At 43.3% G+C, this 27,332-nt stretch overlaps 1 long non-coding RNA gene across 1 annotated transcript; it reads left to right on the forward strand.

Moving 5' to 3' along the window:
• The first annotated feature begins 423 nt into the window (after positions 1 to 423).
• On the forward strand, positions 424 to 20,732 carry LOC121947744 (uncharacterized). The gene is made up of 4 exons (XR_006106109.2): positions 424 to 559; positions 1,246 to 1,296; positions 4,183 to 4,263; positions 20,581 to 20,732. It is a non-coding gene; the product is annotated as an uncharacterized LOC121947744 (long non-coding RNA).
• The last annotated feature ends 6,600 nt before the right edge of the window (positions 20,733 to 27,332 follow it).

Consider the following 27,332-nt stretch of genomic DNA (forward strand, 5'->3'; position numbering starts at 1 on the left):
TCATGTGGAGTTTTGTCTTCACAAATACTTAATGTGTGTACATGTGACTATTATAGATTAATATATGTAAGGGATTTTTTTGTGTTTTTTGTCTCATTGTCCTTTTGTGTCTGTAGTCGGTTTATGTCTGAGGTAATTTTGTGTCTTTTTTCGCTGTTTTTTGTCTCATGCAGTTGTTTTATAACTAAGGTAATTGTACTTTTTTGTCATTTGTGTCTTTTTTAGTCATTTTGTCTCTTTGCAGTTGTTCTATGTCTCAGTGACAATTTTGTGCCTTTTTTTTGTCTTTTGTGTCCAATAATTTTGTGTTTCTGAGGTAATTTTTTGTCTTTTTTGTTGTTTTGTGTCTTGCAGTCATTTTGTGTCTTTGAAGAACATGGTGCTGGATGAAGGAAGAGGGAGAGAACTGACTGCAACAGGTGTCACTGAGAGACTGGCAGGTGCTTCCAGTTGCACCTATTAACTGACTCTGTCTACCAGGTCCTGCAAGACTGCAGGGGGACAGACAGACCCTGCTAAAGCAAGAGGACCGTCACAAGTCGTTTTGTGTCTCTAAGAGGTAATTTAGTGTCTCTTTGAAGTTATTCTGTGGCTTTTTTTAGTTGGTTTTTGTCTCTTGCTTCTTGGCGTCTCTGAAATCATTGTGATTGTGTTATGTTAATCGTGATTAGTCACAGTTTTTAATTCCATTATTTTGCATTGGAGAACAATATTGAAGTCCATATTGGCAAGATAAAGCAATTCTTACCAGATTGTCTGGATTTGGAATCAAATAGCAGCAAAAAACTGAAAGGGATTAACATAAAGTAGGCATGTCTGTAAAGGAGAGACTCATGGGTACCCACAGAACCCATTTTCATGCAAATATCATGAGGTCAAAGGTCAAGGGACTCCTGTAAAATGACCATGCCGTTTTTCCATCAACAAAATCTAGCCCAACTTTGGAGCATTATTCTGCTCCTTTACTGAGAGGCCAGCATGATGTGGTTGCTGTCACTAACAAAACTCAGCCCAGTACAGCATCATACAGACGGGAATGTCAGTCAGCAGTTAACATGATTAAAAGACATGAACTTGTTCATTATGGACCTTAATAGCATCAAGATTAAGGCATTAATATCGCCAGCCAAAGTGTTTTTTAGTTGTTTTGTGTCTTTTTGAGGTCTTTTTTATGTCTCTTTGAGGTAATATTATCTGTTTTTATTAATTTTGTATCTCTTTGTGGTTGTTTTGTGTTTCACACAGAAGGCCCTGTTAAAGCCAGAGGACAGTCACAAGTTGTTCCAAATCTCTAAGGTAATTTTTTGTCTTTTTTGTAAATTTGTGACTTTTTTCAGTCTTTTTTTTTTGTTGTCGTTTTATGTCTTTTTTTTTTGTCTTTTTTAGGCATTTTGTATCTTTTTGTTTTTTGCATCTTTGAGGTAATTTTGTCTGTTTTGGTTATTTTGTGTATCTGTGGTAATTTTGTGCTGTCATTGTTATGTGTCTCTGTTGTTGCTTTGCCCCTTTTGTAGTCATTTTGGCTATCTTTGCAGTTTCCTCACATGTTTTTATGGTCATTTTAAATCTCCTCCTAGTCAGTACATGTCAGTTTGTGTAACATTTTGCAAGTGAGGGCCCCCGTTGCACTTTGGGTCCCTGGGCCTGTACCTGGCACACCAGTTTAGTGATAGTGTGGGCTCTGACTCTTGTTGTTGGAGATTTTTCATTCACACAAGTTTGCCAGTATTTGGGGCGTCCTGCTGTTAAGCAGCAAATGTTCTCATATCCCAGTGAAATCTTGAGCAGTCGGTCTCCAAGCAGTCATTACATTATTCACTATCTGTGGAGCCGCTCCAGGATTCGTCTCGAAATCACAGCCTGAATAATGTCTTTTCTCTGCTGCTCAGTGAAAGTAAAGAGTCCCATTTAAGGCGGGATGTTTCCTCAGTCTGAAAAGCCTGTGGGAGCCCGTCTTCTGCATCATCGCCCAAACCTGAACAACTGAAAACAAACAGACGACTACAGGCTCTGCAGCTTTTCTTATCATTTGTCTTCATGGTTTGATTTCCTGACAACATACTACATGAAAGCAGAGCTGTTTACCGACTAATGTCTGATGTCGGATTCTCCCACTGGAACTTAAATGCAGCAGAATGAGTGAAGCTAGAGTAATGGCACACATCCAAGATGTGGATTACCACCCCAAAGAGAGAGTTTCTGATGATCTGTCCACCAAATCCAATCCAGGATCTTTATTTAGACAGTAACTAACAAGTGGGACTGCTATAAGATCAGGTGTCTGAGTGTGGATTTGATGCAGCGATGGCACAGACTGGAGTGTTTGCTGTGCTTAATGAGGCTTTAGAGGTTTGTAGTGGTTGAGCTGACTGCTCTCAGTCCTCACAAAAGCATTTTTCCTGGTGCTGGGAAGCAGGTTAGCATATTAACCCTTTGAAACCTAAAGCAACATATTTTTTTGTGTGCTTTTAGGCACCCTTTACATGTATTTTACCTTTTTTTTTTGTTTATTGAAATTTTCAAACAAGACAGTAATAATGAGTCAAACTAAATGAGATTTAACAAACGTATCTGAAGCAAGTGAAAGAAAAGGCAATATGAAACCAAGACAGGATTAAGACAAGACAAATACTACAAATCGAATCAGTACCCAAACAAAAACAAAAACTTAAACTTAAAAATCAGTTAAGATAAGTGGCCGAAGTAAAAAAGCAACAACAACAAAAAAAACATTAAAATGTGAAATAACTGTTATTGGTTGGACAACTGTCTGTCATATCACAATTTAATGTCTCTTAAATACATGGTCAGTCATTCTGGGATATCTGGAAAGTTCAGCTCTTGTACATGTTGGAAAAAGGGGTCCCACATCATGTAAAATTTCCTTAGTAAGCCCTTCAATATGCACCTGATTCTTTCTAGCTTGGTAAAATTAAGGACATCCCTTATCCAAAGAGTGTGTGAAGGGAGTTTCGGACACCTCCACTTAAGTAATATCAGGCACGTATTTTAACCTTTTGAACGCTGAGAAAGTTGGTGCATTTTCTTTCAAACACATGGGGAAAAAGCCAGTAAGCAACTTGGTGAGTAATGTTCCAGAAATTGCAAGAAATTAGTATATTTAGAACATTGTTTTTTTAAAAGCTGAGACAACATGCCCTGGGAAAACAGTAAAAAAGCCATAAAATACTATATTTATAATAATCACAATTACATAAATGCAAGAAATGGATTGTTCCTGGACTCAAAAGTCAGTCTGTTCAAGGTGCTCTTTGGGTGGGGATATACTAGGATTAAAGGTCAACACTCAAAGGCACTCTCTTGAAATGTTTAAATGCCTTTATTATATTCAAATAAAGAGAGTGCCTTGGAGTTTTCTTTTTGATTTTTAATCATAATTATATATATGAAATAATACTACATGGAATTATTGTAATTTAATTAGCACTTCCAAGCCCTGTTAATCCTTTTTTTTCTTTTTAATATTCCTTTTGTCCTTTTTTTTAAAACAACTATTTTTCCAGGTAATTTTCTTGTTCCTTTTCCAAATTTCTCGCTAATGTTGTGGGTAATTTCTTATCTGGTTGCCCCCATACTTTTTTTTAGGGTTAATATTAAAAAAATGAAAATAAATAAGTGGATGACAGAAAGTTGGAGGCCGTTGTTGTAGTTTCCTAAAAGAGGACACGTTTTCCACCTCTCTGTCCACCAATCGTTTCTCATTCTCCTTCCATCGTCTCTGTCCCAGCTCTCTGTTCTCTCACATTCATTCTCTCTCGCCTGTGCACACACACAGACACACACACACACACTTCACACTCTCTTTCCTGCCTGAATGAGCACTGTCGCTCGCCCTCTCTCTCTCTCTTCCCCTCTGTCTGTATGAGTGATGACCTTCTCAAGCATTGGATAGGAAGGAGGATAGAAGCCATCTAAACTCTGCTACGTCCCCATTACTCAACTAGACACCCCAGTGTCAATATACCTACACACACACACACACACACACACACACACACACAATACATCCCACTCAGCATTACACTGACTCAGGAAGGCCACAGCAGCATAGCATGGCTAGCAACTTCATCCAAAAATTGATTGTCCAGGCAAAATCCTCCTCAGCTTGTTGAAACAATTTATTGCTCCAAACTAATTTTATGGTCTTTAACTTTTCAGCAGCCCAACCCAAAACACAAGAGGAGAGCAGGAAGCCTTTTTGCTGCACCTTCCCCATCAACGTTCAGCCTGGAGCCAGCCGTGGTAAGAAGCCACTTTGCCTGTTTGTAGCTCTCATCATGTGAAAAGGCGTCTATAGATGTCATATTTTAGCCATTGTCAAAGAGGTACAGCATCAATTTTACACATCAAGATCACTTAACTTGTGGTAAAGTGTGTATTTTTCACCCTGTGAAAATTGAAATGAATCTGTCCCTTTCAAGCTCCTGTGTTTTATGGAAGAACAATACTAAATCATTAAATTAATGTAAAACAGGTTTTCCTAATTGAATCCTCTTTTTTTAACCATGAGAGTAAAGTTAATCTAGTTGATAAATCTAAAAAAACTGAAACTAGGTGTGTAAAAAATATAATTTCACTTCAACTGAAATAAAACTAAAAATAAAAATTTTGGGGATGGGGGTGAGGGGTGGGGTGTAAGTGAAACAATATCAAGTACTTATAAAAACTAAACTAAAATGTAAATATACAGAAAAGCTGGTCGGTACTCATGATAGCTGAGACTGGGATGTCTACATAGCTGTGAGTCGATTGCTCTCACAAAGTGTTGTGTTTATTTATAATATAATAGTACCATTTGTCAACTTCAGAAAATTTGTGCCTGACAATTATCCCCCATATTACAATAACAATAAAAAAACAACTAAAACTAACACTGAAATGACAAAAAGACTAAACTAATTTTTCTGAACAATAAAAATTAATCTGAAACAAGTAAATCCACTTTGCAAATTCAACTGAAGTGAAAACAAAAACTATATAATATAAAGTAATGAGAAATACAAAACTACATAAACTTTGCTTGGGAGCAGTGGAAAAAGAAATCCCATATAAATTCACTGAATCTGACTTTTTAGCAAACAGTTGCCCAATAACACATTTAGCAGCATTATTAGCACTAATTTAGAGGCTTCTTCAGCTCCGTTTTTGTCTCAACCAACTCATGAGGGAAATTTCTGGAACCTCAGCTGCTAAATGCTTCGCTTCCTTTGTCTGCTGTTTGGTGCAGGTAATGCACTGCTGCCCAACTGTGGCTTGTAACAACGCTGATGATAGCTGAAAGGTTGCAGGGTGTGAAACCAAATCAAAAAGCTTAAATGCTTACAGCTCATTTAGCTGAAGAGAAACTGCAGAGATGGAAGTGATCATTCTTATACATAGTGTAATATACATTAAAAATGGTCAATTAATGCAGCTTTGACATAGTAATCAAATGAGTTTTTAGGCCCACAAGATGAACATTTTAAGTAAAACAAAAATATATATTTTGGAACACAGAGAACATTAACCTGGCTTCTACTGCCGCTGTAATTTCAGTGGCCTACAGCCCACTGAGCTGGTGGTGTTTATCTCTCTAATTTCCCACTTATGTATGCAGAATATGTTTAATATAATCTCTTTTAGCCTGTTTTGTACTGTAACCCTTAAAGCATGACGTACTTCAAATGAACAAGCACTTGCAATTAGACACAAAACAAAAATGAACAAACATCCTTACCAATTTGATGCCATACAGTCGGTGGTTTTGTGGCTTATAAAGTTATTAATGTCATTTACCTTTCAGTAGTGTTGATATGACCCAAAAAGTAAGAATATTTTCAGAAACTATCTCAGACGAAGGTGATGAAGGTGTCTCTTCATTTGCTTGTGTCTCCTTGTAAGCTTTTTCTTAATTCATACATTGAGCTCTCAGGGGCACCGTAGTTATGCATTCCTGAATGTTTCACTTTTTTTAAAGGGGAACTATGCCCATTTTCAAAATTAATTTATTCCTATGTCCTAAGACTCTCCAAACATATTAATAAACATGAACATCTTTCTCCCAGATCCAAAAACCAGAATGTTGAAACTCATATTTGTGATGTCACAGGGTATAAAGTCTGGAGCTGCTCCATAGACAACTGATGGTGAAAGAAGTTCGAGATACTGAGAGCAGCCAGAATATTCAGAGTACATGGGGACTTTTTCTGATTTACAATTGAGAATACTACAAGAGAGAAAAACTGATTTATGTCTAAAAAACCAACATTCTGTACAACCATAAAATCAGACTCATATTCATTGTCTTTGGAGTAGCTCCAGACTTTATACCCTATGCCACAGGGTATAAAGTCGTATGATAAAGTCGTATCGTAGCTCATGTAAAAACACCCAAAACTGATTGAACTTTTTTAAAGCAATAACATAATGGAATTCTTAATTTAGGTGGTGTTCCCTGTTAGAGCACCATGTTAGCAAAATGAGACTGACATTAGTTCCTCACTGCCCACAATCATGTCTGTATTTTATACTTCAGCTCTTCTTTTTATCAACACTTACCCACTGAGGCCCTCAACTGCCTCACAGAATACTAGTGTTGTAGTACTCGAGGTTTGTCTTGGTCTTGAGACTACTTTAGAGGGTCTCGGCCTTCTCTTAGAGTCGAACGCAGTTTGACTTTGTCTTGTCTCGTACATAGTGGACTCTGGATCTTTAATTGAGACCAGTTGAGGCCTCAACAGATTTATTTGATAACCTAATTACTGTGATTGGATGTAAAACTTCTGTCTTCAAATTTATTTATTTTTTCATTTTTACACACACACACACACACACACAGACACACACACACACACACACGCTCTGCTTTGGTCTTTGGTCCTTAAAGTCTTGGTCTTGTCTCAGTCTCAGCACACGCTGGTCTTGGTCAAGTCTTGGTCTCGGTTAATGTGATCTCGACTACAACACTACAGAATACATCTACCCTCTGCACTGAATCTGAGTGTTTGTGTGTGTGTGTATCATCAGTGGGGAGAAAACACATCCCATGTAAATGACTTCAGTGCTTGTCTTGGACAGCGTGTAGAGGGTCCCATTCATTTTGGTCAGCTTTATGAATCCTTGATAAGGCTAATGAACGCCATAGCTCACTTATGCTAATCAGTCTCTTGAATTAGCCTGCCACTGGAGTGGCCTATTAGTGGAGATCACAGCATAATGGATGATATTAGGGCTGCACTGCCCACTATGCTTTGTGTGTGTGTGTGTATGTGTATCTGATGGATGTTTTTTAGATGTGTTAAGTGTCTTTGTACAGCTTTAAGTGTGTTTGGGAAAAGCGGTGTTTATGAAGTATAGAAACTGTCCCAAGTGCATAAACACAGAAAAATATTATACTCTTTTCATTATGTTCTGTGTCACTGAGAAGTTATTTGAAGATAGTGTATGTCAGCGGGCCACTGAAGATGATAGTTCCATTGTCTAACCACTGGATGGCAGTAGTGTATTACACAGGGCAACCTGGGCCACCATAATTCAGAAGTCTCTCTCCAAACAATAAACTTCTGTGAGATAACATATTCACACACGAGACGACTGGGCTGGTTTCAGTAGCCACAGTGAGCATGATTAAAAATAAGAGACACAATGTATTTAAATGCATTCAGACTGAGACTGTGAACTCTGCTCACAGTGTAGCACACTCAGTGTCCCAAAAATCTCCAAAACTCTTTGTTTCTTTGCACCTTCTCTTCCTTTTTTTCTTCTCCTCCATGTCTCATCTTTTCCACCATCATTCTTTGCCTCTTCTCTCCCCTCCTCCCTCCACGGCTCCTCAAGTTCAAGCCAGGAAGCATCAAACCAAATTTTGGATCGATTGTTTGATCATTCCATACAACATCACTGCTACGGCCAATTTAGCTGACAGACACACACACACACACACACACACACACACACACACACAGATACACACTTGTGTTGCCTATCCCTTATGTTACCTCTGGGATGTAGCTGACAAATGACAGCGCCACTTGTCTGCCAACCCCGAGTCTCTTGCTCGGCAGGGTGTGTGTTTGTGTGTGTGTATGTGTGTGTGTGTGTGTGTGTGTGTGTGTGTGTGTGTGTGTGTGTGTTGCTGGAGAAAAAAAAATCGTTGAGGGACACGGGGAGATGGAGAGGAGCATAGGCAAGATTCTGGGTCTCTGATTGGTTGAAGTGAACATCCTGCAGAGTTATGGATTTTTGACAGAAAAGATAGTTTGCTTCGACCATGTTGCTCAGCAGACTATGAAAAACAGTATATTTTCTTTCAATACGAATACAAACCAAATACTTGTGCTGGTAAAATCTGTTATTTTGGCCATTTATTGATTTTTCCCGGTGGGGTACAGCAAAACAGGCAAACAACAGCGCATGAAAGGGTAAGAGGAGGAGGAGGTAGAGCGAAGAAAAGGAGAGGTTAAAGCTGCAAAAGGCAAGACCTTTAGTTGAAGAAATCAGTCCTGTCAGCCAAAATGACTGCTGTCTGGTTAGCTTAAGGAAACACCTTCCCAGTTTTCAACCAGTTTTGTGTCACTTGTACAACAATGTGGGCAGTAAACGTTCTCCATTTTTCCAGTGCCCACATCTCCTGCTCATCTGGGCTGTTGTTTGAACTACAGATTGTAATTTTGCATTTTCGTATTGCTGCCACCATAACCTCAAAGAGAATAGAAATGGACTGAGAAAGAGAGACCCCTCCCCTCTCTCACAAACTCGGACCAAACTAAGACAAAGGTTGGCATGAAATCAGAGCTCAGATTGAGTGATTCCAGGACAAATCTTGACTATGTCTTAAGGTGTCTCCAGATTTCAAACATCCATCCATCTGCCTGTTTTCTACCACTGCTACTGCCAGCTTTGGGTTCTTGTCCTGGCGGCACCAGGGTAAGCAAGGGAACCCCCTGGATGCCTGTACAGGAAGGCCTCCAGGAGGCATCCAGATCATATACCTGAACCAACTCAACTTGCTCCCTATCAATGCAATGGAGCGGCGGCTCTCTTCTAACTTTTTTCTGAATGTCTATGATTCCTGTCTTTTTGGGCGAGTCCAGTCAGCTAAGGAAGTTCATTTTCTAAAGCTCATTACCTTGGAATATAGACCAACTGGCAAGCTTTCATTTAGGCTCAATTTCCTCTTCACCATGATAATCCAATACTTCTAACTTCTGAAGTACTGCTGAACAATTCGACTGGCAATCTTTCGTTCCATCTTACCTTCACTTGAAAATGAGACTCAAAAAGGGGTCACATTCCACATCCCGAGAGCAAGGTTTTGCAGCCTGGGGCCAACATACCATGGCACAAACATTTTCCTGCTCCCCTATTCACAACCTAACCCTTAGGCCTAGAGTTGCAGGTAGTAGGCCCCCTTGTAAAGTATACACTTTGTCTGAGATAAGTTGTGTAGGTTTGGAGGATAGAACAACAACAAAAGTAGAATGTTTGCTTGGTCCAAGCTCCTCCAGAGGCCTTGTCTCTCCTTGAGGTGTATTTAAGGGATGGGAAGATTCTCTATGAGGGTGTTGGGGGAACAATTTTTTGAGTCATGGGAAAAGAAAGGATGTAAAAAAGTACAAGTTAGCATAATGAAAAGTATCCAGTGTTTGTTAGGATGTAGGATGTGCACATAGGCTCTTCTGCAAGCTTCCATGACCTACTGTTAACCATAATACACAATACATCTGCTTACAAGGTCCACAGGATGTTTAGGTGTATGTGTGCAAGAGCATACTTTCAGCCATATGCCTGATGAATCTGCGATGGTTGTGAGTGTCTGCATGGCAAAAGTGATGCCATATCATCTGATGTGGTGCTTTACATGGGCCCTGTGCAATGAGTTTTCACTTGTTCATGCATATCCAACATTGTCTAACTACATGGACATGGATGGGTGGAAAACCATGCTGTAGATGCAAGTTTTCAATATCCTTCCACCTACCATTTGGGTGAATACTGTTTTTTTGTGAACAGAAACTGCACAGAGAATGAATGATCCAAACATTTCCTCGTCACGATACTGCTTCAACACATCGCCATGCAACCACTTGTGCAGAAAGCATAACTAAGCCTTAAGTTTACAGACTACAGGAATGTCAAAGTTCCTCCTCAACTTGATCATATTAGGAACAGGCTTATACATTCTCAGCTGCAGCTTAGTAGAAAAAAAAGTGAAAAAAGGAAGGTGTGATCCCTTTCAAAAATTGAGAATGCTACATGAGGAATATCACACTTGTTTTGTCCGTGTGGAACCTTAAGGAAGACAGACATTTCTAATGTTTTTATGGATGTCAGCATCAAAGTTTGACAACCTCTTTCATCATATTGCACCTTTGATTAACCATGACAATAAAATACTAAACCCTGGTGGATGCATCTTAGCAGCTGGCTGTTAAGTCGCTACGGCGCTTTAATGAATGCTGGGAAACCACTTCTTTTATTGTTGATAATTTAACAGGATTTATCTTAGAGTGCGTTTAGCAGTTCTGCCTGAAATGCTTGTCACGTACCACTTGTTAATGTCTTTTAAGAATTGCTGTAACATAAGAAATACTATTTAAAGGCTTCTATCATCACAGTTTCCTCTTCTGCTGAACTGAGATTCAACTTACTCGCAAAAGTGAAATTGTGGTCCCTGGAAGGGAGGAGCCCAAACTCCCAAACGTGTCTGCTAAACTGTGGCGAGGTAGCGCCAGGGTCACTAATGATGGCTGAGCCTCTTCACCAACGAGGGGATAGAGGAGAGAAGATGAGAGGTTAGGTGAGGCAACGCAAGGGAAAGACGAGAAGAGGTGGAGGATGGAGGACAAATTGATAGGGAGAGGTGAAGGAGTGAATAAATGCATCCACAAACCTGAATCAATCTGCATCTTCATAGAAAGTGACGCATGTGACCGACTCGTTAAATGATCAAGACGTACAGACGGATGCGCCGGCTCCCGTCTTAGTAAAGGCTGAGGTGATGGAGGGATGGAAAGAAAGAGGAGAGCAATCGAGGCCAAAGCAGCACAGATCAGGTAGAAACAGATGCTTTAATTAGCAGACTGAGAAATGCCCGTAGCTGTGTGTGCATGTGTGTGTGTGTTTGATGGCTTTAATTAGTTGAAGTGTAAGATGAAACAGAGGAAAATCAACAAAGTGGCATCTCTGTAAAGGTTAACAACCACCCACCTTCTACTCTCCGCCTCTCCTCCCTTTCCTTTCTTGCCTCTCTGATCCTTTCTTCCAGAGCGTTCGTAACGGAGAGGACAGAGGAAATGAGAAAAGAGAAACTTGGAATGAGAATGAGGGGGCAAAGACACACTACAAGACATAGTAATTCTCTTTAATCAAACCAGTAGCTCAAAGTGCCATCAGCTTTATTAGCTTCAAACACACACACAGAGAACAACATGCTTGTTCGAAGGCATACAAATTGAATTCTGCCCTCCAGAAACAAGGGAGACATTTAGTTGCAAGCCAGTGTCTCACTGTACAGATTACAGGTAGAAGCACAGAGATTACTGCGAAACTAAAATTGAGTGTCTAGTTTCTGATGTCTTGCCTGCGGCTTGAATCACCAAAGAGATTTCTTTTCTCTCTCTCTCTCTCTTTCTACTTCACTGCGAGGGTTGGTTTAAGATTGTTTAGGTGTGTGTGGTGGGAGGGATTGATGGGACAGTTATGAGACAGGATGATATGCGACAGGTTTTAGTCTGTGGAGCCCATAGCCCAGAGACAGGAGACCAGACGACAAAAATTCAGTAGTTTTTCATGTGTTTTTGGTTCCTGGGGGCTGTGAGTCATTACACAGTTACATCACGCCCCATAGTGTCTCCTGATTGGTGGTTGCATGCTCCCTTACATCCAGCTATCAGAGGGATTTGATTATTTTTCCTGTGGGTAAACAGAAATTCAATCAGTGACAATCTCCAATTTTCTTTTTACTCAACGAGTACTTTATGCAAGTTAAGAATGGAATCAAAAAGATGATTCATTTTGACAAACATAAGATGTAATAACAAAGCTGTGTGTTGTGGTTTTTCTTCGAATAAAACTACTGATAGGATTTTATTTAGTACAGATATTCATGGTTCCAAGAGGATTAATCATATGACAGTTGCTCCTGATTTTTTATCCAACCCAAGCAGCAGGTTCTTTTTTTTCCTAAATGAAATATCCCAGTGTCACAAGGTCTGGTACAAAATTTGGTTCAGACATTCATGATTGCCTGATGATGTATCCTAACAACTGTGATGACTTCATACCTACAAAACTAAAAACATTCCTGTCAACCCCTTCTCTACAGTATACTTTGCGTTTAGTGCCAATTAGCAAAGGTTAGCACACCAACATGACAAACTAAGATTATAACATTGTAAACTTTGCTGGCTAACCATAGGTATTTAAACATTGTGATTCTGAGTATATTGGGATACTAACATTACCATTTAGCTGATGTACAACTACAGTGCCATGGATGTATAAAGAAAAGCAGCATGAGGGTTTCTGGAACAACTTAACTCACTTCCAAGGTGCATTGAAAAGGGGAAAAAAATCAGAAGGGGTCGATACTTCAGCAACACTTGTAGCCTATTTAGAACAACTTTATTGCAAAACCAACACATTCCAACTTGTGGCCTTCATCAGGGTCATAAAGAAAAATATCACAAACAGCATTTAAATAAGGTAGGAATCAAGCAATAAAAACAAAAGAAAAAAGAAATGAAACAACAACCATATACATTCTCACAAATATATGCCAAAGGTGTATCTACAAAGGTAGGTTATGGTCATGTGGCTCCAGGTATATCATCATCTGGAGGAGCATGACCCAACCCACCTTCGACTGTCCTGATAGTGTGAAAAGTGGAAATCTTGAATAGAGTGCTTGAGGGATGACATTTTTCTGTAGGCCTATGGGATTTTTCGATTGGATTCTGGATTATTGCAGAAAATAAGCTCTATGGCAAACAAACAGGAGGAGGGAGGAGGGAGGAGTAGAGCCGCTGCTCCTCCACGTTGAGAAGAGCCAGATGAGGTGGCTCGGGCATCTAATTAGGATGCCTCCAGGACGCCTCCCTGGTGAGGTGTTCAGGGCACGTCCCACCGGTAGGAGGCCCCGGGGAAGACCCAGGACACGCTGGAGAGACTATGTCTCACAGCTGGCCTGGGAACGCCTTGGGGTCCCTCGGGAAGAGCTGGACAAAGTGGCCGGGGAGAGGGAAGTCTGGGCTTCCCTGCTTAGGCTGCTGCCCCCGCGACCCAACCCCAGATAAGCAGAAGAAAATGGATGGATGGATGGCAAACAAACATTTATGATACTTACACATTTTGTTCAGCAAGACAATCTTTACTAATGAACACCACTTGCAGTATTTTTTAAAACCTAAGAGCAATCGCCAGAAATAAAAAACTAAAGTCAGGCTATAAAAAATTATTCTACAGTCGCGTGACGTCACCACCACAACACGACTTTGTTTGGTGTGATGATGTTATAGTCTCATTAATCACTTGATAGCAAATGCCTTTTTTGAGATACATAAAAGCTTCAAAGTACACAGTGGGGCTTTTACAGACATATTTTATGTCATAGAATGAAACGTAAAGGTCTCTTAAGCTTGTGTTAACTACAGCCCTTAATTTTCAGGCTTCTAACCAAAAACCCATTCAAAAAACCCATTGACGTCAAGACGAGGGGACCGGGAGTGCTGAAACGCTAACTCACTTCCAGGTTTTAGGACTTATTCCTATAAACGAACAGCATCCTGGTCCAACCGCTTTCTCTTTAGCCTCTTCTCCCCTTCCACAAATGTTGCTCCTTGATTTTTAATCAGAAAAGATTAGAAACACAAGCAAATGTTTGCTCTGACCAAATGTAAACGCAAGAAATATCCATTGACTCGTTTATTCATTTTCTCTGAAATGAGGTTTTAATTCTTTCATTCAAGCTTTAGAAAAACACTTGTTTTTTTCAGCACAGATGATCTTGTTTCGAGAATTTCCTTGAATGATGTAATCCTTCAGCATGTTAAGACGTGGATAGAGAAAACCCCTGAAACAAGAAAAACTACTTTGGCATCATTCTGTCAGACCGATTGCAAGATTTTGTTTTGAGCACAATATGAAAGAACGAATATGCATCTAAGAGACCAGTTAAATGGACATTCTTGCAGTGTACTTCACTGTGGTGGAGGAGGCACGACAGGGGAATGAGGAGGACAGGGGGAGAAACAACATCCTCAAATCTAATCCCCAGGCTACAGCCTCAAAGACTCTTTTATCAGGGCGGGAGAGCAGTGAGCAGTGTGTGTGTGTGTGTGTGTGTGTGTGTGTGTGTGTGTGTGTGATTGCTGTCTGCTTCAGTGTCTATTCCTCTTTGTATTCTTCCATTCTATTTTCCTGCATTATGGTTATTGACATTTTCCTGCAGACTGAAAATCACTTTTCCACACAATGGTGGCTGTTATGGAAAACAAACACTGGTTCACTCTGAAATATATTCAAGTGCAATTGTCCAGCTGCATGTTTTGTAACAGTTTATACATCATTATCGTTTGATCCATGCCAGTCTGAGGCGGTGTGAAGAAGATAGAGATATGGCTTGTGTGTATGAGCGTGTTATTTGGCCTGTGAGGGTAAGTGTGTGGATTTTACTGCTGTTTTATAGTCCATTACAAGCCCATTACTGCAGCCTCATGGCCCCATTCTCTTCTTTTTATTCTGTTTCTCTTTATGGCGTTAAGTAGCTAAATAATGATAGCAGAAGGGGCATCAGTACTAGCAGGGCTGCTGCACACTCAAATACACAGGCGGGCAGTTTTTGGCAGGAGAGACAGCCAACAGCACTCGAGCTGCGTTTGCACCCGACTGTCAAGCTGTCCAACCTCAAACTTTTGAAATGTCTGAATTAGGTTTGTTTCCATTTGCTTGATGCAGATAAACAAACTGCCTGAGAGAAAATCTGACAGAAAATGGAAAAGTCTTTCCATTATCGATTAGTATTGGCCAAATTGTTTCTATTTCTTGGTGACAGCTAGCGTTTGTCGTATTTCATGCTGTCTAGAGATGGGAAAAAACTATCCCTTTTATAATACACACCTCTAATAGCCATGCATCCATGAGAAACATGGAGTAACAATACATGGAGCATTTTTTGGAGGTTGTGCTTGACAGGTTGTTCACATTCAACAGCAAAAATCTTTAGTTGGTGGTTAAAGTTCCTAAAATAAACAAAAACAAGGTTTTTTAAGTTGCAAATAAGAAAGACTAATCCAAAGAAAATATGCTAAAATTAAATTTTATATCCAAAACTTCAAAGGTCTCATTCTTACTTGTGTGATTTTCATTTTTTAAACATTTTTTGTAAGTTTTTTGTAATTTAGTATTGTAATAAAGTATTGTAATATACGTTTTTCCTCTGTGTTTAAAAAAACCCCAAAACTGCATTTATATGATAAAATTGTGAAAACAATCCTTGTGTACACAGATCTGCAAAAACAACCCAAAATATTGTAGTATGCATGCCAGGTCAGTAGTTGGCAGTGTAACTTTATAATGACACACCAAAGAAAAACTCAACATGCATGCGTGAAGTGTGGCTGTGAAGTCACCATTCTCACAGGATCCTTACAACCAGTTTACATGTTGACAGAATGTTTCAAAAAGCTACACTCTAGAAAAGGGAAAAACTCTGCGTTTTTAGGCCCCAATAAGCCGTTGTCATGTGAACGAAAGGCCAAATCACAAAAAAAAAGTTTAACGTTTCATGCAAGAACTGTTGCCGTGTAAACAGATCCTAAGACATGACACGCTTTAAAGTTTCCACTAGAGAGGGCGCTGAAACACTTCTTAGCCCGTTGTTGTTACTCTTTAAAGGAATCTCATCAAATTACCCAAACTTAGCTGTTGCGTCAAGCCTATCAAATTCCTGCACTTGGCTTAAAGCCCAGCTACAGTCTCTTATCAAGATGATCCACTCACTGAAATGACCTCTTCTACAGTCACAACCACTGAAGGCACAAAATGATATCATTAAATCATGTGCACTTAACCACTTAACACATGATACACAGCCGGAAAACGGCCTCCTGTGCAACCGGCAACCTTATGGTTATTAATTAAAAGATCTGCCTCGGGGCCAATCTGCAGCCTCCAGCTTTTTATGGCTGAAATGCAGTGGCCTCGGCTGATGGGATGGAAAGAGAGCCAGACAGCTGACAGAAACAGAGCTAATGTTTTCAAGGTTAGAGGGGTTATTTCTGGTGTAAACTGTTCCATCATTTATTAAATTGGTTTCAAGAAACTCTCATTTTCCTGCAATTAAAAGTCGCAACAAGTCAGCATTCAAGGGAACATGCAATGAATCCACAAAGGCTGTTTCCTGTTGATTTTTAAATGGAGCAGCTCCAGGTTGTGTCTGTGTGTGTCATTACGAAGCATCTGCTCAGCAAACAAGAAACAAAAGGGAAGAGGAGCTACACTCTGTCTGGCCTGGGTGCAATCCATCAACGCGCATCATGAACTGTGTGTGTGTGTGATAGTGATGGGGGTATGTGTCTCCGAAGTGATTAGGGAGTGTTTTCAGCTCTCAGACATGTCATGAAGGAGAGAAGTCAAACGATGCTCCTTAACACCCACACACTCGGTGCAGCCCAGCACAGTTTGACCCTAGTCTGTTGTCATCAGGATAGCTTGCTAATTAAGAAGAGCTTCTCGAACACTGACACACACACACACAAACACAAACACAGGCACGCACGCTGACAGCTTGTCGTTGTCTTCTTACCCGGGAGTCTCGTGAGGGGCTAGTGTATGTATTTATATATATATATATATATATGTGTGTGTGTGTGTGTGTGTGTGTGTGTCAGAGCAGTTATGTGTGACAATTTCTGTTCTTCTGTCAAAGAGCTGTCTCCTACTGCGAAGGGCGAGGGAGGTGATTTGTCTTGTCTGTGCGACAAAGAGTGTGTGTGTGTGTGTGTGTGTGTGTGTGTGTGTGTGTAGACATGTGAATCAATGAAGTGTAAAGCAAACACACTTTAATGATTACTAGGGCAAATCATGGTCTAAAACACAAAAACCTTTAGTAGTAGCATTTGTCTCGAAACACCACTGTGCCTGAGTCTGACAGAGCCGGATAAATGTAGACTCTAACCTTGTCTTGTTTTCGTGAAGACCAAATCAGAGTGTGAATATTGGACCTTAATTACTCATAGGGACCAAAATACAACTCCTAATGAATGCTAATGTTTGTCCATGTCTTTTGGGAGTGTATCTACCATGGTGTCTGTGGGTGGCTATTTCAAGCTTATTTAGAAGCCACAATAGTTACCATTATACTTTATAGAGTGTTTTCAGGCAGCACACTCATGACCAAAGTTTGTCACTCTAGAGAGGGTTTTATTCCTTATTGACATTACAGAGCTGCCTCGGTCGCTGTCCGCTGTTAAAAATGTTGTCATCAGTACTGCATTGCATTGAGGGGAATAATGCCAGCGTAGTGTCCATTGTCTGTATACAACAATATTTCACAGGATTTAATATGCAATTCAAGTACTGTTTTTATGCTAAGGTTTAGGACATACTAAAAAGCATAGTAATATGGAATTCCCAGTGCATACTGAGTGCACGTATCACTGCAGGTGAAGCTTTTGATCTACTGGTCCATCTATGTCCCAAACCTCACCTATGGTCGTGAGCTTTGGGTAGTGACTGAAAGGATGACAGGGTGAGGAGCTCAGACATCTGGGTGGAGCTTACTGCTCCTTTGTGTCGAAAAGGGCCAGTTGAGGTGGTTTGGACATTTAATCAGGATGCCACCTGGGCCCTCCCAATACAGGTGTCCCGGGGATGTCCAACAGGTAAGAGGCTCTGGGGCAGACCCAGAACATGCTGGAGAAATTATATATTTCCTCTGGCCTGGGAACATCTCAGGATACCTTGGAAGAGCTGGAAAGCATTGCTGGGGAGAGGGATGTCTGGAGTACTTTGCTCAGCCTGCTGCCTCTGAGAACTGGCCCAGGAGAGGTGGATGAAAATGGATTGATGGATAGACTGAGGAGATATGCTGCTCTGGGAAAAAAGCTATTAAGTAGACATAGTGATACAATAAATGCCTTTAAAATGTTACAGCAATTTCTGAATTGGTATTTTGCAATTTGGAAACAGTCTCTTGACATGATCAGCTTAGACCGTACATATTTCAAGTTCTGTAACTAGAAAAATTAGACAAGAAACAAAAAGCGGAGAACAGAAGCTGACAAAAGAAAGGATGGGGTGATGAAGAGAAGATGAATGACATAATCATTAACAAAATCGCACTGTCACCCCTCCTCTTCCTCTCTCTCATTCTGTCTCTTTGAGCAAATTAATGTCTTCATCGTTGATACAATAAACTGTTGTACAGCTGTTCTGAGGCTCCTCATGGGAAAACACAGAGAGGAAGACAGAGGAAATAATCTTTGAGAGGAACTGAACTGACAAAGAGATGAGAGGGCCTGTTTGTGTGTGTGTGTGTGTGTGTGTGTGTGTGTCTAAGTGTGTAAATGAGAGTGAATTAGAACTACGCAAAGAGAACGAGCCTCATCCATATTAATAAACTGCAGGTCTCTCGCCCCACTCCTGGGACCAATACCTCCCCTCGCTCTAATAGATCACACTCCATCTTTGATCACATGGCTGTTTGTTTTCATAATTAACTCAAGTTCAACTCTGTGATATTTCAGCTTTATGACATTTGCTTGGCATTTCAACTTCATTATGGCACCGCCTGTCTCTTCAGCTGGTGGACAGTCACGATGGGTTACACTGTTTGTCCCCAACACATTTCATTATGATGATACTAGTTTTTTTTTAATTGAGTGTTTTGTACTTGACTACTATTATTCTGATCCATCTGTTCATCCATCCAATTTCTTTAAATTATCCGGGGCTGAGCCATCTTCCAACCTGCCAAATACTGTAAATGACACATTGTGAAAAGCACACATTCTCCAGCTTTTTACTAATTACAGTACAAAAATGAAAGTCTTTCACCCTCTTTTCTGTTTACTGCATTAATAGGCCACGAGTCTCGTTAAACACTAGTGTGACTGAACAGAGTCTTCGTTACAGTTATTATGCTGCGTTCCATTGTACTCGGATCTCTGGGAAAAAACAACCTCCGGCTTGGAAAAGTGCAATGGAACAGCCATTCAAGTCGGGATTCCAAATCGGAAACTCGGGCAAGATCCATGTAGACCGAGTTGGTTGAATTGATGTCACAGCAATGTGGAGGCACATATGATGAACTGTAAACAGAATTACCTGTTTGTCAGTTTTTACTTTTATGAAGTATTTGTGTTGAATTGTGTGAAATGTGCTATAACAACTCCGTAGGGCATTTCCATTCCATGCAGCTGATTTGTTTTTGTGAGCATGTAGTAGCCTACTAACCTACTCTTCCTGTCTCTGTTAGCTACCTACATCAATGAATCTGCATGTAGCCTACTAGGATAGAAAAATCGCTGAAAAGTTTTCTATGGTAGGTGACATGTCTGGTACTGTGCTTCTGATGTTCAGAGGCTAGTCAAACCAACAGGAGTTTCCTGTGGGCATCCACATTTTCGAGAGCAGATGCACTGGAATGCATTTAGGTCGGAAGTCAAAAAAACTCCATGATTATCGACTTCCGACTTGGAAGGCACCATTACCTACACCTGTGACTGTTTTTTTGTTTTTTTTAACTAAAGGAATTTTTTGTCATTTGCTCCTAGATGGTGTCAGGTCACACTGATTGCTGATTGCCCTGCAGCTTCACTGATTGTTGATTATCCTTCAGCTGTTGCTGAGGAGATTGCATGTCTGCTGCTTGTATGCTTTAAGAAAGATCTGTGAGCAAAGCATCAGAGTAATTAACAGTTTGCATGAAAACTGTGTATAGAAAATGTAGTCTGCATAAAGCAACGGTATTTTATGAGTTCACAATGAGAGCGGCTGTTTTTTGCCACGATAGCATTCAATGTACCGATAAAGGCAGTGAAGTAAAGAGACTGCAAACTAGTATTATGGTAACAATGCAGGTTTTAAACATCTAAAGTCTTGTTGAGATTTACTCTAAAATGCAGAGGAACATAAAAAAACAACAAAAAAACAAGTCCCCCAATTGACAGCTCCATTAAGGGAAAGCTGGACTCCACAGTAACGGTTAAAGTGAATAACCACGTCACCTCCACACAATGATGACCAACCTCTGGTTTAATGCTGTCTTTTTGCAGGTTAAATGTCAAAGTGTTGTTGCTTTATGGTTCCACCAAAGCTTAAATTATCTAATTTCAGCCTGTTATTCTGTCAATAAAGACATCATATCATCATCATTTTCATTTTTTCAATATAAATTTAATAATAATCATTAATCATATCATTATTAGAATCTCCTGCGGTGATTTCAAATACTGAAGTAGAACTTGTTCTCTGCTGTTGTAATGACCCCACAAGAATAATTTGTTGCACCTCAATCATTAACACCTTTAGAGTCTTTTTTTCCCTCTCTCATCTCTTCGCCTCTGTTTCTTTCTTCAGAACGATGGGAGAGATTCTTGTTGCTATGGTGATGTGCTGTCAAGACCCTGGTGACCTCCTGATGACCTGTAAATAATGGCACCACTTCCTACAGAAAGATGACCTGGAAATTCTTGTCTTGTTTATGAATTATATACTTCTTTTACTCTTCACTCTCTTTCTTAAGATATTTTTGGGCATTTTCACCTTTACCTTGACAGAGCATAATGGGAAAGAGAGGGGGGTATGACATGCAATAGGATCCCAATGCCCAAATTTACCTCGGCAAGACTTGTAACCATTAAGCTGCCAAGATAACCACATCAACCACATAGAACTTGTTTTTGGACCTTGCAATACATAATTTAATAATTTGGGTCAGACATTTATTGACCATCTAAAACTACTATACAGAACTCTTAAACAATGAAATTCTATCTAAACTCTTCTCTCAAGGAAGACAAACCAGAAAGGGATGCTCATAATCACAGTTATTATTCACCTATGCCACTGAACTACTGACAGCGAATATCGTAACTAACCGCCACATCAACAGAACAAAATTTGGTATTGTAGAGACCAACGTATCATTATATGCTGATGATATACAGCTATGCATTACTAAACAAGATCAGTCAAAAGCAGATTTTATTTTTATTTTTTTTAAATACTACAACAATCTGTCAGGATATCTACAAAAAACAGAAGTGATGCCTCTCAATGCTTTCATGCACTTTAATACTGATCAATTGTTATCTCAATTCAAATGACAACCAAAAATCTTCAAATATGTTGGGATTGTTATTAACAGGACTTGTAAATCAGCCACTACTGGGAAAGGTTAAAAAAGGATATACAGAAATGGACGGCTTGACTGATTAAATACAGTAACCATCATTTAAATAAATGCCTTGCCAAAAGTAGTGTATTTGTTCAAATCAGTCAATTCAATCAAGTCCCTAAAGCATTCATAGAAATATAGAAATTGATCTCTAAGTTTGTATGGGCTGAAAAACTTTAAGAGAGAAGACTTCAACTCCATAAGCTCCCCATCTAAAGGATGGGGGAATATACCTAACTTCAAAATATATTATTTGGCATTGCACCTGCAGGCTGCATGGTCCTGTTATCAAAGAGATACCACAAATTCAAGCAAACTATAGAACAACAGATGGTTAAACCAATCTCTTTAAGATCAATTCAATTTATAGGCTCATTAAAGCATTGGCACAAATTTACAAAAAAAACAAACAGATTCTGTGCCATACATTTGAATGTTGGCAGGAAAGCAACAAGCTTGTAACGGGTGTTGTGTGAACCCAGATGCAGTACACCGGTAAACAGGAGTAGTTGGTAATGACGTTTATTCAACCCAGCACAAATCAAACACGAAGCAAGGTGAAGCAATTCTGCACAAAGTTTGTTCTTCGGGTCGGAACCCAAAACAGTCTCTGGAGGGAGATCGATGTGAAGAAACGAAGCTTACTTCACTCGGCGTGGATGCGGAGGAAACCCCGTAGTCCGACAGCTCGGCAGCACGTGTGGAGATACTGTCGAGGAGAAGGCAGAAGCGTGGTCGGGAACAGGCGGAGATTTCGAAGCCGGTTGAGTAGTCCGTTAATGCAGCGGTACCAGTGGGGATCAAACAGCAGAATCGTCGGAGCCAGGCGGAGAGGTCTTTACCAGCGGAGCAGATCAGGAACGCCGAAGCAGAACTTGTGGTCGGGGACAGAAGGCAGGTAGGTTTACCGGGGATCAGGCGAAGAGAGCAGGCCGGGAACTGGCAGGGTCGGCTTTCGAAGATCAGGCAGGAGAATGCTGGAGAGTCTTGCATGACGCGGAAGAACAATCTGGCGACGAGTGTGTGTGTGGAGGAGGCTTATATCCTGGGTTGATTACTGATGAGCTGCAGCTGGGAGGTGAGTGAGCAGAGCAGGCAGAGTGGGCGTGGTCAGCAGGTAGAGTGAGCAGAGGGAGAGTGAATGGAAAAGTACTGGAAGGAGGAGAGGAGCAGGGATCGTGACAGGACTCCCCCCAAGGGACGGCCCACGACGTCCCAAAAACGAACCACCGAAGCAGGGTGGGCGGCAGGGGCCCGGAGGAGGATCAGAACTCCTCGGAGACCCCAGACACACTCCCCCCGTCGTCGGAGAGGGAACCACCGGCCTCCGAGGCAGACCCCACGTCGTCATCCCCGGACGGTGTGGAAACAGGAGCAGGGCGGGGAGCAGAATCGGAACCCCCACGTGCCAGGGTGAGTCTGGAGGGCTGGTCGGGGTGCTGACAATGAAACTCCTCCACGAGGTGGTCATCCAGGATCTGGTGTGCCAGAACCCATGACCGCTCCTCCGGTCCGTATCCCTCCCAATCCACGAGGTACTGAAGCCCCCGTCCACGGCGGCGAGAGCGTAGCAGGCGGTGCACCGTATAGGCAGGGGTCCCATCAATGATGCGGGGAGGAGGAGGAGGTCGGGACGGAGGTTGTAGAGGGCTCTCTCGGAATGGCTTGAGTCGGGAGACGTGAAAGGTGGAGTGGACCTGCATGGATCAGGGTAGCCGCAGTCGGACCGCCACCAGGTTGATCACCTTGTCGATGGAGAACGGACCGACGAACTTGGGAGCCAATTTCTTAGAGTCCTCTCTCAGGGGGAGGTCCCGTGTCGACAGCCAAACCTTCTGCCCCACTTGGTAGGCTGGAGCCCGGGAATGGCGACGGTTGGCGGCTGCAGCGTACCGTTCCGCGGACCCCAGCAGTGCAGATCTGGCCTGGGTCCAAATCTGGCGGCAGCGACGGATGAAGGCCTCTACTGACGGGTAGGCAGTCTCCTTCTCTTGGTCTGGGAACAGGGGGGGTTGAAACCCATAAGCACACTGGAATGGAGACATGCCCGTGGCAGAGCTGGTGAGAGTGTTGTGAGCGTACTCTACCCACATAAGTTGTGAGGACCAGGAAGCAGGGTGTCTTGACGCCATACAACGGAGTGCTGTCTCCATCTGCTGGTTCTTCCTCTCCGTCTGGCCGTTGGATTGTGGGTGATAACCGGAGGACAGGCTGGTAGATGCACCCAGGAGGCGGCAGAATTCCCTCCAAAACGAGGAGGTGAACTGAGGGCCCCGGTCCGAGACCACATCAGTTGGAAGGCCATGGAGACGAAACACGTGTTCCAAGAGCAGCTCGGCAGTCTCTTTAGCAGACGGGAGTTTTGGCAGGGGCACGAAGTGAGCCATTTTACTGAACCGATCTACCACTGTCAGGATTGTGGTGTTGCCTCCCGACAGTGGCAGACCGGTTACAAAGTCCAAGGAGATGTGGGACCAGGGACGATGAGGTACAGGTAGTGGCTGAAGATGACCGGCAGGAGCCCCCCGTGGAGTCTTATTTTGGCTGCAGATTGGGCAGGCATTGACAAAGCCAGAGATGTCTTCGTCCATGGTAGCCCACCAAACCGGCGTTGTACCACCTCCTTGGTGCGAGCAATGCCTGGGTGACAGGTGAGCCGGGAACCGTGTGCCCACTGCAGGACCTCGGATCTCAGGTCTTGGGGAACGAAGAGTCGGTCTGGCGGGCACGAACTGGGCCCCGGCTGGTCCTCCACCGCAGCTTTAACCCGTTCCTCGATTGCCCAGGTGAGGGCGGCCAGGAGACAGGAGGCAGGAATTATACTGTCCGAGTTGGAGGAGTCCCCCTCCCCAACCAGAAACTGACGGGACAGGGCGTCAGGCTTGATGTTGCGGGAACCGGGTCGGTATGACAGGGTGAAGGTGAATCTAGCAAAGAATAAAGCCCACCAGGCTTGGCGGGAGTTGAGTCTCTTGGCTGAGCGGATGTACTCGAGGTTTTTATGATCTGTCCAGACGAGGAAGGGGACCTTGGTTCCCTCTAACCAGTGCCTCCATTCTTCCAACGCCAATTTTACCGCTAACAGCTCGCGGTTGCCAATATCATAATTCTTCTCTGCAGGGGATAAACGTCGAGAGAAGAAGGCACAGGGATGAAGTTTCTGGTCCTTAGCGGACCGTTGGGAGAGAACGGCCCCCAACCCCACATCGGAAGCGTCCATCTCCACCACGAATTGTCTTTCAGGGTCCGGGATCAGGAGGATGGGGGTGGAGCTGAAGCGTCTCTTGAGAGCTTGGAACGCTTCCTCCACGGCCGGAGACCAACGGAAGGGGACGTTGCAGGAGGTGAGGGCTGTGAGAGGGGCCGCCACTGCACTGTAGCCCCGGATGAACCATACCTGTAGAAATTGGCAAACCCCAGGAAGCGCTGCAGCTGCTTGCGGGAATCAGGAACTGGCCATGAGGTAACTGCTGAGACCTTGGCAGGGTCCATCTCCATATGATTGTGGCTTATGATGTAACCCAGGAAGGAAACTGATGAGGCATGGAACTCACATTTCTCGGCCTTGACGAAGAGGGAGTTACTCAACAGACGTTGCAGGACAGTTTGGACGTGGTGTACATGTTCTTGCTTCGTGCGGGAGAAGATCAGAATATCGTCCAGGTACACAAACACGTACTTGTTGAGCAGGTCTCTGAGCATGTCATTGATGAGAGCCTGGAAAACGGCCGGGGCATTGGTTAGCCCGAAAGGCATCACCAGATATTCATAGTGTCCCGTTGGTGTGTTGAAGGCCGTCTTCCATTCGTCCCCCTCACGGATCCGAACCAGGTGGTAGGCGTTTCGCAGATCCAGCTTTGTGTAGATGGTGGACCCTTGGAGTAGCTCAAAAGCCGAGGCGATGAGAGGCAGAGGATAACGATTCTTGATGGTAATGTCATTGAGGCCCCGGTAATCAATGCAGGGCCGCAGGGAGCCATCTTTCTTGCCGACGAAGAAGAACCCCGCGCCAGCGGGAGATGAGGAGGACGATGATGCGGACGCCAAGGCATCCTTAATGTATGTGTCCATAGCCTCTCTTTCAGGTGCCGACAGGGAATACAGGCGCCCCTTGGGAGGAACAGAACCAGGAAGGAGGTCAATGGCGCAGTCGTAGGGCCGATGTGGAGGCAGTGACATGGCCCTCGTCTTGTTGAAGACCTCCCGGAAGTCATGATATTCAGGGGGTACCATGGAGAGATCTGGTGTGGAGCAGGAACTGGCAGGTGGCAAGGGCGTGACAGTCTGTTGAAGACAGATCTGGCGGCATGAGGGACTCCACCCCAAAATGGACCCCGTAGACCAGTCAATGTGGGGATTATGACGACGCAGCCAGGGGTAGCCAAGGATCAGGGGGAGATTCGGAGACCTTAGCACATGGAAACTGATGGTCTCGAGGTGTGTGCCTGACAGGAGCATGGAGATGGGCGTGGTCTGGTGGGTGACTCTTCCCAGGAGGTGACCGTCTAGCGCGCTGGCCGGAATAGGACGGGGCAGAGGATCCAGCTCGATCTCCAGCTGCCGGGCGAGTTCCTCATCGATGAGGTTAACATCAGCTCCAGAGTCTATGAAGGTGGCGAGGGTGTGGGACCCCTCCGCCAACAGAAGCTGGACATGGAACAGTGGCCGTTGATTAGGGGCAGAGTTCAGTGATCGGCTCAGCAGGATGCCCCCGTCTACCGCTGAGCCCTCCCTTTTGCTGGACACCGTGAAACAAAATGGCCGGCCTGGCCGCAGTAGAGACAGAGGTTCCCACGACGTCGTCTCTCCCGTTCCTCGGGCGGCAGGCCGGTGCGACCCACCTGCATGGGTTCTGCTCCCGGGGTGGTTTCAGAATGAAGACCGGGGTTAGCAGGTGGCCCATGCTGGCGGATGGGGAATCGATGATCGGCTCCCTCCAACCGTTGCTCTCTCCTTCTGGCTTGAATCCGCCTGTCTAGCCTTGTGGTCAGTTCAATCAGGCCATCCAATGAGCTGGGAAGGTCGAACGAAACCAACTCGTCCTTTATGTATGGAGCTAGCCCGTTGAGGAAGGCGTCACATTGAGCCGCCATGTTCCACTCGCTCAGCCTGGCCCGGGTTCTGAAGTCAATGGCGAAATCTGCGACTGTCCGATTCCCCTGTCTCTGACTCAGGAGACCCCCGGTGGCGTCAGGTCCCGCTGGAACTGGTCCGAAAACCTTTCGTAATTCCTCCGCGAAGGACTGGAAGGAGGCACAAGCTGGCGTGCCTCTCTCCCATTCCGCCGTTCCCCACAAGCGTGCTCTGCCGGTGAGGTGATTAATGGTGAAGGCGACTCTGGCTCCCTCAGTGGTGAAGGTGTGTGGCTGCAGGGCAAACAGGATCGAACAGTTCGTCAGGAACGGGTTACAGCCCTCTGGATCCCCGGCGTATCGTTCAGGAGCCCCCACTCGAGGTTCGGATACCGGGCTGAGCGTTAGCGTCTGTGGTGGTGCAGGCGAGGCGGGAGCCGGTGTTGGCAGAGTGTGCTGAGTCAGCGAGGAAGCCATCTGCTGCACTTGGGTGGCTAACTGGGTTAGCGCATGTTTCAACGCTGAAGCCGATTGGCGAGCTTCGGCTGCGTTAGAGGTGAGCTGAGCCTTATGTTGTTGCAACATGCCCTCAACGCGGGCAATACGGGACTGGAGAGCGGTGTTATCTGCTGGGTCCATGTTTGGCCAGATTGTACTGTAACGGGTGTTGTGTGAACCCAGATGCAGTACACCGGTAAACAGGAGTAGTTGGTAATGACGTTTATTCAACCCAGCACAAATCAAACACGAAGCAAGGTGAAGCAATTCTGCACAAAGTTCGTTCTTCGGGTCGGAACCCAAAACAAAGTCTCTGGAGGGAGATCGATGTGAAGAAACAAAGCTTACTTCACTCGGCGTGG

Source organism: Plectropomus leopardus, chromosome 8 (assembly GCF_026936395.1).
Source record: "Plectropomus leopardus strain MGB_pleo_1.0 chromosome 8, ASM2693639v1, whole genome shotgun sequence".
Classification (NCBI taxonomy): Eukaryota; Metazoa; Chordata; class Actinopteri; order Perciformes; family Serranidae; genus Plectropomus; species Plectropomus leopardus.